Source organism: Chiloscyllium plagiosum, unplaced genomic scaffold (genome assembly GCF_037043375.1).
Source record: "Chiloscyllium plagiosum isolate Xiang-an unplaced genomic scaffold, Cpla_swu_hap1 HiC_scaffold_31, whole genome shotgun sequence".
NCBI classification, from domain to species: Eukaryota; Metazoa; Chordata; class Chondrichthyes; order Orectolobiformes; family Hemiscylliidae; genus Chiloscyllium; species Chiloscyllium plagiosum.
The window spans coordinates 40,780,245-40,788,505 of record NW_028270169.1 but is presented as its reverse complement, the minus strand read 5'-3'; the positions used below and the strand labels follow the sequence as shown (position 1 = coordinate 40,788,505).

Here is an 8,261-nt window from a genome sequence, read left to right as displayed (position 1 = left end):
GTAAATCAGAAATAAGAACAGAAGTTGCTAGGAAAAACTCAGCAACTGTTCAGAGAAATCAAAGTGAACGTTTCGGGTTCTGTGACCATTTACACGTGCTGAGGAAAGGTTACCGGACCCGAAACGTTCACTTTGATTACTCTGCACAGATGCTGCCAGACCTGCTGAGCTTTTCCAACAAGTTCTGTTTTTCGTTTTTGACCTCTGCTACAGGTTGCTTTCACTTTCGAAGTAGAAGCCATTGAAATATATTTCAGGTTTTTGGGCACGCCTTAATGAGAAACTTATTAAATATGTTATACCATGTCACGTGACTTTCCAAATACACTGACATTACCATTTCCTTCAATAGATTTGCAGGCGACATCTTATAAATCCATGTTGAGTAACTTTTTCACTTGGTCGACACAGGTAATCATAAAGTTTGCTTCAAACATTCTGTTTGATTTTGGCAGCCAGCCAAAGATTTTGGTGTCAGGAACGGTTCTAATTCTCGAATGCTTTCCTTTAGTGCATCTGTTTTCCAGATTTGTCTGAATCTTGATTCCAAGAGCCTCTCTCCGCTTGTGACTCATAGTCTACGCTACCCAGTGACACTTTCTTCAGGGGAAAAAATGCGCTTCCAAAACGGTGCTGAGAGACTGGGGATTTTTTTTTTGAAATTGACATTTTAAGAACATTTTCCAGATAGTTGTATGTTGAGAGCGATTTCACGGCAAATTATAACATTAGGCGCAATTTTAAAATCTGGAGAATTGACAGCGGTATAATGTCTAGATGCCGCCATCCGCACGTTATTCTGAAGCTGACGTTGCTCAGAAAGAAAACTGGTAATTTTTGTATTGTTAATGATTTGGTGAGGGGTCGGGTTTTTCACAATGATAGAATACTGTAGCACTAAAGACGCTCACGTTGGACTTTGCCGGAACTACATAATGCCAGTTAGACTCGCGCCTCATCGTCAGAATTCAACAGGCAGCGCGCGACCAACGGTCGTGCAAGAAAGACACGCAGTACGGAGGGGGAACCCTGTAACGGAGCTGCGCGTGCGTGGCCTTAACAGGGTGAGCGCGCGAAGTAGGGGGCCCCGAAACGTTGTGGGGGCGGGAATACGGCCCATAAACAGCAGGCGAGGAGGGGCAAAGGGGAGGGCCATGTAGGGGTGCGTGCAACGACCCCCACCCCATAACAGAGCGGGATGGGGAGAGATCCATAACACAGACGGAGGATTAAAGAGGGAGCCGCCCATTACAGGTGCGGTAAAGAGGGGGCCCGTTACAGAAAAGGACAGGGGGCGTGGCTCCCTGTAACAGCAGGAGAGAGAGAGAGAGAGGGTGGGGAAAATTGTAACAGTGGCAGTGAGAGGGTGGGGATCACTAACAGAATGGGGAGGGCTGGTAACAAACCTGGGAGGTGGGGGGTGTGATGGCTGTAACAAAGCAGAACAGGGGGCAGGGGCCTTGTAACAGCCTGGGAATGAGGTGGGCCTGTAATAGAGCTGGGTGGGGGAAGGGGCAAAGAGGCGCCCCATTACATAGCAGGAGAGGCAGTATATTATGGAGTGGGAGGAGATTGTAGATCAGGGGTGATGGGGGGATGATAAGGGTCCCCATTATGGGGGATGGCATAACAAAAGGATTGGTCATAACAGAGTGGGAGCAGAGGGGGTACCTTTACAGAATAGGAGAGGTTGAAGAGTGGGTCCATTACAGAGTGGAGGAGCATTTCAGAGCAGGAGGTGGGGGAAAGGGGCCCCTTTACACAGTAGTGGGGTGTGAATAACAGCTGAAAATGTGTTGCTGGAAAAGGAGATTAAGGTGAGGGTGATAGGCTGGAGTGGGGGTGGGGGGATGGAGAGGTCAGGAAGTAGATTGCAGGTTAGGAAGGTGGTGCTGAGTTCAAGGGTTGGGACTGAGACAAGGTGGGGGGGGGGAAATGAAAAAACTGGAGAAATCTGAGTTCATCCCCTGTGGTTGGAGGGTTCCTAGGCGGAAGATGAGGCGCTCTTCCTCCAGCCGTCGTGTTGCTATGGCCTAGTGATGGAGGAGTCCAAGGACCTGCATGTCCTTGGTGGAGTGGAAGGGGGAGTTGAAGTGTTGAACCACTGGGGTGGTTGGGTTGGTTGGTCTGGGTGTCCCAGAGGTTTTCTCTGAAATGTTCCGCAATTAGGCGGCCTGTCTCCCCAATATAGAGGAGGCCACATCGGGTGCAGCGGATGCAGTAAATGATGTGTGTGGAGGTGCAGGTGAATTTGTGGCGGATATGGAAGGATCCCTTGGGGCCTTGGAGGGCAGTAAGGGGGGAGGTGTGGGTGCAAGTTTTGCATTTCTTGTGGTTGCAGGGGAAGGTGCCAGGAGTGGAGGTTGAGTTGGTGGGGGGGTGTGGACCTGACGAGGGAGTCACGGAGGGAGTGGTCTTTTCGGAACACTGATAGGGGAAGGGAGGGAAATATGTCCCTGGTGGTGGGGTCCGTTTGGAGGTGGCGGAAATGATGACGGACGATACGATGTATATGGAGGTTGGTGGGGTGGTAGGTGAGGACCAGTGGGGTTCTGTCCTGGTGGCAATTGGAGAGGCGAGGCTCAAGGGCGGAAGAGTGGGAAGTGGAGGTGTAGTCTAGGTAGCTGTGGGAGTCGGTTGGTTTATAGTAAATGTCCGTGTTGATTCGGTCGTCTGAGATAGAAATGGAGAGGTCTAGGAAGGGGAGGGAGGAGTCTGAAATGGTCCAGGTAAATTTAAGGTCGGGGTGGAAGGTGTTGGTAAAGTGGATGAACTGTTCAACCTCCTCGTGGGAGCACAAGGCAGCGCCGATACAGTCATCGATGTACTGGAGGAAAAGGTGGGGGTGCTGCCAGTGTAGCTGCGGAAGATGGACTGTTCCACATATCCTACGAAGAGGCAGGCATAGCTGGGGCCCATGCGGGTGCCCATGGCTACTCCTTTGGGTGGGGATGGTGCCAGTGTAGCTGTGGGAGATGGACTGTTCCACATATCCTACGAAGAGTACCAACCAGTACCCTTCCACTGACACCCTCCTTCGACTGAACTGGTCCTCACTCTGAACAACTTCTCTTTCCAATCCTCCGGTCATCTCCTGTGAATAACAGAGGAAGAGCCGAAACAAAAGAGTGGTGTGGAGGGGGGAGGTAGTATCAGGGGGTTGCCCATAACAAAGGTGGGGAATCAGCATGGGGAGGGGCAAAACAGAGTGAGGAGGGCTCGTAACAGTGTGGGACAGGGTAGGGGCCCTGTAACAGCCTGGGAGCAGGGTAGACCCATAACTGCCAGTTGGGCACCATAACAGAGTGGGTGAGGAGGGTGGGCCCAGAATGGAAGGGGTCCCATAAGTGCGGCTGAGTGGGTAGGGAGAGGGAAACCATGACAGAGCAGGGGGAGTGGGAAAGAGGGGGCTCATTACAGAGCTGGAGGAAGGGAGGCAGAGAAGCCCATAACTGAGCGGGTGGGCCGCATAACAGAGTAGGAGGAGGAAGAAGGGGACTATTACATGCAGGGGCAGGGCCATTATAGAGTGGGAGTGGGGAGAAAGGGGCCCCATTACAGAACGTGGAGGGGGGGGGCCTTCAATAACAGGGGGGGTGTCGGGGGGCATTACAGAGTGGGAGGAAGGTGGGCCATAAGAGGGTGTGGCCATAATATTGTGGGTGGGGGGTGGGGTAATAGTGGGCCCATAACAGAGGGTGTGAGTACCATTACAGAGTGAGGTTGGGGGATGGGAAGAGGATGTCCATAACAACCTCACTCTGGGAGAGGGATAGCCCACAACAGGTGTGGGGCAAGAAGGTGGCCCATAACAGAGCATAGGAGAGGAGAGACCATAACAGAACAGTGGGGATAATAACTGGAGGGGGAAGAAATGAACAGGCCCATTATAGAGTAGGAGAGGGAGCGGGCCCATTGCAGAGTGGGGATAGGTGTGGTGGAATGAGGCCAATGACAGAGCAAGGGATAGTGGAAAAGGCTTATTACAGAGATGGGGGAGGGCCGAGTGTGGAAGCAAAAGAGAACTTCTGTAAAGCAGTGGATGTGTGGGGGAAACAATCTGTTACAGAGCAGGGGAATATTTTATTTCTCCCAGTATATATCCAAATGGTATTTGTTCTTGAGTGAATCTTTAACCAATTCAGAAGACTATTCAAGCTTCAAAACTTTTTTTTTGTGATGGCCTAGCATGAGCAACTGTGAAAGCGTAATATTCTTGGAGTAGGATTGCTGAATCAAAATTTGTCGAGCTAGTCTGCTCAAATTTCTGAAGCAATATATTTGAAATGTTCCGAAGCCTGACTAAAGATGTTACGATTGGCAGATATTTTAATCATCCTGTTAAGCAGTTCTATTACATATCTCTGAAGCATCTCTTAAATCATCAGGTGCATGATGAAAATGTCTAAAAGTTTTCAATTTTTATACTGATCAAACATTGTCGATTCTGCTTTTAGTTGAATGCAGTCTACTTGCAATGAAGCAGATTCCACTTAGAGTCATAGAGATGTACAGCATGGAAACAGACCCTTCGGTCAACCTGTCCATGCTGACCAGATATCCCAACCCAATCTAGTCCCACCTGCCAGCACCCGGCCCATATCCCTCCAAACCCTTCCTATTCATATACCCATCCAAATGCCTCTTAAATGTTGCAATTGTACCAGCCTCCACCCACATCCTCTGGCAGCTCATTCCACACACGTACCACCCTCTGCATGAAAAAGCTGCCCCTGAGATCTCTTATATCTTTCCCCTCTTACCCTAAACCTATGCCCTCTAATTCTGGACTGCCCGACCCCAGGGAAAAGACTTTGTCTATTTATCCTATCCATGCCCCTCATAATTTTGTAAATCTTTATAAGGTCATCCCTCAGCCTCCAACGCTCCAGGGAAAACAGCCCCAGCCTGTTCAGCCTATCCCTGTAACTCAGATCCTCCAACCCTGGCAACATCCTTGTAAATCTTTTCTGAACCCTTTCAAGTTTCACAACATTTTTCCGATAGGAAGGAGACCAGAATTGCACGCAATATTCCAACAGTGGCCTAACCGATGTCCTGTATAGCCGCAACATGACCTCCCAACTCCTGTACTCAATACTTTGACCAATAAAGGAAAGCATACCAAACGCCGCCTTCATTATCCTATCTACCTGTGACTCCACTTTCAAGGAGCTGTCAACCTGCACTCCAAGGTCTCTTTGTTCAGCAACACTCCCTAGGACTTTACCATTAAGTGTATAAGTCCTGCTAAGATTTGCTTTCCCAAAATGCAGAACCTCGCATTTATCTGAATTAAACTCCATCTGCCACTTCTCAGCCCATTGGCCCATCTGGTCCAGATCCTGTTGTAATCTGAGGTAACCCTCTTCGCTGTCCACTACACCTCCAATTTTGGTGTCACCTGCAAACTTACTAACTGTACCTCTTATGCTCGCATCCAATTCATTTATGTAAATGACAAAAAGTAGAGGGCCCAGCACCAATCCTTGTGGCACTCCACTGGTCACAGGCCTCCAGTCTGAAAAACAACCCTCCACCACCACCCTCTGTCTTTGAGCCTGTTCTGTATCCAAATGACTAGTTCTCCCTGTATTCCATGAGATCTAAACTTGCTAATCAGTCTCCCATGGGAACCTTGAAGCATTATTTGGGCCACAAAAGCTTTTTTTTATTTCAAAAGCTTCCTTCATGCATTTTTTACTTTTTGGGCAGATTCAAAAATACCTCTGGAAATTTATCAACCTGTAAAATGCAACTTATGTCATTTTTTTTATATTAGTTATGTCACTGATAAAGCTAGTGTTTGATGCTCATCCCTAAGTGAACCTTGAACTGAGTGGATTGTTAGACCATTTCAGACGGCAATTAAAGTCAATACAGGACTGTGGAACTAAAGTGATATGTAGGCCAGCCTGGTTAAGGATGCTAAATTTCCGAAAAAATCATGTGTGAGCCAGCTGGGTCTTTAACCTGGTAGCTGATAGTTGTTGCCATTAAGGAGCCAAATGGTCTATTCCTGCTTTTTGACTGATGCCAGCTTCATGTGTCAGATTTATTAACTGAATATTTGATTTGATTAATTGTCACTTTGTACCAAATTACAGTGAAAAGTATTATTTTGCATACTATCCCTACAAATCATACCTCACATAAGTACATCAGGGTGATAGAGTGCAGAATATAATGTTACAGCTGCTGAGCAAGATCAACTCTAAACATATGAGAGGTCTGTCCATAAGTAAGATAGCAGGGAAGAAGTTGTAAATGAATCTGTTGGCATGTGTTTTCCAACTTTTGTATATTTTGCCTCATGGAGGAGGGTGGATTTAAACCCTTGCTGTCCGAGCATTTACGTGGACCTCTGGTTTACTAATCCAGTAACATCGCAACAATAGCACCAATGTTCTACATTTCCACAAAGACATGGTAAAATAACTTAACACATTTTCAGAATTTGTATACCCCTGTACTCAGTGTGGGAATATCTACTATAATGTGTGGAGGTCTTCAAAGTCTCAAGTAACTAGCCTTGTTTTTTTATTTATTCACGCATGGGGCATGGGCATCACTTGCTGATGTGCATTTATTGTCTGGCCTCATTTGCCCTTGAGAAGGTGGTGGTGAGCTGCTTTCTTGGATCTCTGCAAACCATGTTTTGTAGGTTGACCCATATTGCTCTTTTGGAGGCAATTTTAAGATTCTGCCCTAGCAACAGTGAAGGAATGACAATATACTCCCAAGTCAGGACAGTGAGGGGAGCTTTCAAGTGGCTGTGTTCCCATATATCTGCTGTCCTTGTTCTTCGAGATGGAAGTGGTCATGGGTTTGGAAAGTGCTGTCAAAAGATCTTCGGTGAATCTTGCAATGCATCTTATAGGTATACATGCTGCTGAATGTTGGTTGTGGAGGGAGCAGATACTCGTGGATGTGGTTCCAATCAAGCAGACTATTTTTTTCCTGGATGGCGACAAGCCTCCAGTGTGTTGTTGTGCGGCACACTTCCAGGCAAGTGGGGAGTAGTCCATCATACTTATAACTCATGCCATTGTAGATAATAGACAGGCTTTGGGGAGATGAGTTACTCATCACAGTATGCCTAGCTTCTCACTTGGTTTTGCAGCCACTATGTTTATGTGGCGAGTTCAGTTGAGTTTCTGGTCAGTGATAATCCCAAGAATGTTGATATGGAAGGATTCAGTGAATGTCAAGGGATGATTGTTAGTATTATGTATTAGTTGTGTGGTGTTACCCATTTGAGAGTGGGTCAGATGTCCCAGCCATAGCAAGGACAGGCTGTCTCTGAGCGACTGTAGAACTGAGAGGGTGTATAATAAAGTGTTTCCTGTTCCAGTTTACCCTCCATCTGCCTGGTTTTCTATTTAAGGTTCTCGTGAACCACATTTGTAACAACTGGCGATAAAAATGGGATCCAACCCACAGGTTGCATGCAAACAGTTTTGTTGGGAGGAAGGATGTCTCCCATATTTTGAAAACTCTGCAGGGTTTTGGAGTTAACATCAAGGGAAACGGTCATGAGAGGACTTGGACTGAAGTTGACATCAGGGAGAAGGGTACTCCCAGACAGCATGATTAAGAGGAGACTCAGACAACAGCTTAGGGCTGAAGAGGGAAGTACTGAACCAATAGCTTACTGAAGTCGTCCATAAAGCGGTCGCAAGAGGACTTGGGCTATAGGCAATGCCAGAGAAGAACGCTGACCCAGATGGTGATGGAGCAGCCAATGTAGAGCAGTTCACCAAGGAGACTTGGGCTACAACTGGCTCCTGCTAGACTTGAGTGGGGCGAAAAGTTTTGCTATTGGGAAAGCAAACTGGCAGCCAATTTGGAGCAATAGACCATTTGATAAAGAGACAAACTTGGGTGCTGAACACTAAACATTTTAATGCATTTTCAACGGTGAATTAGGTGGCTGAAGACATAATTTTACTCGTTTCCTTGAGTACTATTGGGAATAAGAAATTTGCAAGCCTGAGGAGTCTGGTGCAACCAGAAAAACCAGCAGAGAAGTCACACCAAGAATTATGTGAAGTGTTAGTGAGCTACTTTGCACTAAAGTCACTGATCACAGAATGTTTCTGTTTTTTATAAAAAGGTATATCACAAGGGAGAGTTCATAGCCTAATTTGTGGCCACTTTGAAGAGGTTATCATAAGATTGCAAATTTGGAGGATTCCTCCAAGATGCTTTGTTGAACCATTTGATTTGTGGCTCCCAAGAAGCCATCCAACGGAAGCTAC

The 8,261-nt window shown here is 47.0% G+C and overlaps 1 protein-coding gene across 5 annotated transcripts in view; it reads left to right on the top strand.

Moving 5' to 3' along the window:
- The first annotated feature begins 321 nt into the window (after positions 1–321).
- Positions 322–8,261, top strand: part of mettl27 (methyltransferase like 27) — a 29,917-nt gene continuing 21,977 nt past the window's right edge. For 2 of the 5 annotated variants that reach the window (XM_043718672.2, XM_087977469.1), the window contains exon 1: positions 322–411. The gene's annotated coding sequence lies outside the window, so the exon portion shown is untranslated. Of the gene's footprint in view, positions 412–749; positions 831–1,021; positions 1,065–1,150; positions 1,255–8,261 lie in introns of those variants that run through there. The other 3 variants (XM_087977467.1, XM_087977466.1, XM_087977468.1) reach the window with 3 other exon arrangements.